Source organism: Mandrillus leucophaeus, unplaced genomic scaffold, assembly GCF_000951045.1.
Source record: "Mandrillus leucophaeus isolate KB7577 unplaced genomic scaffold, Mleu.le_1.0 Scaffold779, whole genome shotgun sequence".
Classification (NCBI taxonomy): Eukaryota; Metazoa; Chordata; class Mammalia; order Primates; family Cercopithecidae; genus Mandrillus; species Mandrillus leucophaeus.
Window position 1 is genome coordinate 464,299 of NW_012108463.1, and position 3,914 is coordinate 468,212.

Genomic DNA, 3,914 nt, shown 5'->3' on the forward strand with positions numbered 1-3,914 from the left:
TGATTTTATGGTGACTAAGGCCCAAGAGTAGAAATGTCTTATCTCCAAGGCATGGAGCAGGCACTCACCATTGAAAGGAAGCAATCTTCAGGCTTTTTACAGGATATCGATCTCCGGGGAATGTCAGCAGGAGCACAAGGAGAGCAGTCGATGCATCTGGACTCATAAATTGCTCACGTTACATCCAATATGCAATGTATGATATGACAGGTGTCATGGAGGTGTCTGTAAAGGTGCCACAAACGCCAACATCTGTGTTACTTATTTGTCTCCTCTGCAGTGAAGCTGGCAATAAACGCATCTCCCAGAGGCTGGGGAAGGTGGGAGACAATGATCAAATGAAAGCTGCTAAAATGAGGGCATTTTTTCTGTCTTCCTGAATCATCAGCCATAAAACAACAGCAGGACAGGGGTTGCGTCCTTCTCTCTGCTGCTACAACCAGAGGGTGATGGACTGGATGTGGTGGCTACAAAATGCAGATGAAGTTCAGCACTGCGTTCTGGCTAAGACTTCCCAAACTCTCACTTCACAATTAATTTGTGTTTCAAACAATGAATGTTGTTATTTTAATGATAGCATGAGTTTAAAACTTTGATGCTTCCATTTTTCAAAAAGGGCAAACCACCACGGACAATCCTTTAATACAACAGCACTGGGGAACAGAGCCCAGGGCTTCTACAGTTGCTGATTCTCGGCACCTCCGTCTCCGTTACTCTCTGATGTTTCTTAAAGGCTTTCATATACGCATGAGATAAAAGCAGCACAGCAGAAATAAATACAATGAGAATGAAGACGAGGCGGTTCTGGACAAGGTGCTGCTCAACCAGGAGGTGGCAGCAGCAGGAGAGTGGACCTCCTTCCACTGAAGCTGCACGTAAACAGGACCTTGGAGGCCAGTGAGCTGGGTACAAAGCTCCCTGCCCCAGTAGGGACGTGGCCTGTTCTAGGCAGAAGGCAGTTGAGCAAAGGAGAGAGGCGGCAAAGTAGAATGACTTCAACTCTTTTAAAGGTTGAAAAATGCTGAATAAAGGCATAGCTGTGAAGAGTATGGGATTGTTCGTATTTGCTGAGTAATCAATACCACATATTGTTTTCACGTTGTTTGCTCAGCTCTGTCCCAGGGCACATCCAAGAAGCATGGGCATGTTTCTGTGCTCTTACAAAGCCTCCTTTCTGTTAGGAAGCCTGCAGCACACACAAAATAGCCATCGGCAAGAGTGTCTGTGGCCCCAGTGCTGCCCTGGGCAGCACACGAGAGTGATGGACTTTGAGTCCCTTTATTTTCTGCTCTCCGGAAGGAGGGGTTTTAATAGGATTTATCCTTTTATATGTTCTGCCTAGCATTAGAGAAGCAGACAATTGTAGTCAATCATTCAAGACCATCCTGCAACCTCAGCTTTTGTGCTTTACAACCTTGTAAAGAAACATAGCATCATAATTAATTACAATTACAGCACTGTGATGTGAAATTTCAGTCAAAAATCTAAGTCTGCCAAAAATCTAAGTCATTACCTTTGGCCTGAATTCCTGTAGCATAATCTTAGATAGGCGCACACATCCCTGATCCAAGGGCCTGTGCACACCAGGTGCTCCTCCCAGCAGGGAAGGCTCGGAGGTGTGGGCCAGGGGATCGTGCAGAGTTGGGCTTTCATTCAGCATCTCCGGGAATCAGGACACTGCACTCACACACACGCTTGCCACACAACCTGGCAGGAGCCAAGACAAGGTGGCAACACTTTCATCTTTGAGAAAGGAGTTTGAAAACATTCACTGCAAATTAACACAACTTTTCTGACTGGCGTGTGCCCACAAATGGATGCAGCTGCACCCCGAACCGACCTGCGCTCCCTGAAAGATCAGAGGGAAATGTGAGGGGCAAACCCATTCAGTGCAGAGCTGTCTTCAAGCAAGGGAAGAGAGGTTTCCAAATTTGAAAGTGACCTTCGCACCTCCTCTCCTTTCCGCTCCCCTCTTCAGTGGAATGTTTGAACAAGCACTGATGACTCGCCCCCTAATAGCCCAGATAAGGTTTTACAAGAACAGGTGGGCCTGCTTGAAAGATAAACTTTTCCTGAAGCCACAATAAGACAAATGATCCGAAACTTGCAATTTGGTTAATGTTTCTCTCTCCGCCTTGCTGTGTACACAGCTCCTTCTGGCCAGCAGCAGGAAGAGTGGGCTTGTGTGTGCCAGGCCCTGCAGTCTCTCCTCTCACCTGGTGTCTCCAGTGAGGGGCCTGAGTCACCGCACACCATGAGCTTGTGCTCAGCCTGCACATCTCCCATCTCCCACCAGCTGCTCCTCAACTGGCAGGGCCAGATTCTAGCAAAATCTAGCAAAATCTCACTCCTGTGCAAATGCTTGGGTTTCCCTGGTGTCTGGGGGTGGTGTGCTTGGTGGCCTGAGCACTGCGGTGAATCCATGTTTCCCTCCCAGCACACTGTTCTGTCCTCCAACTTGGCGGACAGCTCCGGCCAGGGACGTAGCCCAGCCGATGCCCACCCTGCGCTCTGTCCATTTCATAAGAGCCCCCGGTTTCCTCACTTCCCTCAGATTTTGACAAGAGAACGGTCCCAGTGTGGCCCAGAAAGGCCAGCAGGGTGCAGCCTGGGACTGACAGCAGAGGCGGCTCTGGTGGGGAGAAAGTAGCTCTCCCAGCCTAGCCCCACTGGTGGGCGGCACCTCCTGGCTTCAGGCCATCTTTTGTCCCAGTCCCAGGTAAGAAAAACACAAACAAAAGCCAGCGTCACGGCGCTCGAGAAGCAGGCGGCCATTCACTGACAGCAACACACTGTGTGCACAGACACACGCGTGGACAGGAGGTAGAGCTTGGGGTTGCTGTGCAGTGGACAGGACACTGGAGCGGCAGGCGGTGCGGACCCGCTGGGCAGCCAAGCGTGGTTGTCGTCCTGAGCAGCAGGAGCCAGTTTGTTGCTCAGGGCCTTGTCTTTTTTACGAAGAGCCCCAGGCCACGGGGGCTTCTCTGGGTGCCTCTTTGCTGCCACGTCTGCACGCGGACAGAGAGCAGACCCGGCCACCGACTCACTTGCTTTGCTGTCTTCAGATGGAAAAGCCACTGTCATAGCCCCAAAGGAGGGGAAACTGTACTGATTTGGGGAACCTCTATGTTAATTTCAAAACAGATAGTCTCCTGTGTTCTCAAAGACTGGAAGTGAACCCCACAACTGCCTTAGGCCGCAAAGGCTTTATCCTTTCTAATGAGCATCCCTGTGACCTGCTCTGTGCCCTGCAGATACTTTGCTCAGCCAGCCAGAAGGGAGGCCAGACACCAGCCCCCATGGAGCTGCGGCTGGGACCCTCTGCCTGGGGACGACGGGGTCGGGGTACAGTAGCTGCCCCAGAAACAAGTGGGGCCGCAGGAGGCTGATGGTGAGCTTGGAGGTTGGCAGAATTCTAAATCTGGGCACTGTGGGGTCCACACAGGTCATGACCCTACTCTGCTCCACCCAGACTCCAGAGGACCTGAGCAGGAACCTCTGCAGGGCGGGCCCAGGGCCCCCTACCCTCTTGGCAGCCGGCAGTGCTCCCTGACAGCCCGGGCCTCTCCTTCTGGTAGCTCTGTAGTTTGCTGTCGCCAACGTGGCTGGGCCTGGGACAGGCTCCTACTCTCCCTGCTGAAGCCAGGCAGTCCCTCCTGCCTCAGTTTCTCAGACTAGACCATCCCTCCCATCACGAACCACTGAAGACGCTCAGCTGTTTCTCCCTGCCCGGTCTGACTGTTGGATCTCCCTCTGCATGTGTCGGTTTGCTGTGTTCTCACTGCTCGCCCTTGGATAAAATTTCTTCTCGACTCACCAAGGTGGGTGTCCTGGAGGGCAGGGCCGCACCTCACATGCATGTTGCCCACATAGCTCAGAAACAGATGCATTCACGCTTGTTAAAAGTAAAACGG

The 3,914-nt window shown here is 51.9% G+C and overlaps 1 long non-coding RNA gene across 1 annotated transcript in view; it reads left to right on the top strand.

Moving 5' to 3' along the window:
- Positions 1-3,106, top strand: part of LOC105529668 — a 16,946-nt gene extending 13,840 nt beyond the window's left edge. The window contains exon 3 of the long non-coding RNA XR_001004549.1: positions 2,151-3,106. This is a non-coding gene — a long non-coding RNA (uncharacterized LOC105529668). The remainder of the gene's footprint in view (positions 1-2,150) is intronic.
- The last annotated feature ends 808 nt before the right edge of the window (positions 3,107-3,914 follow it).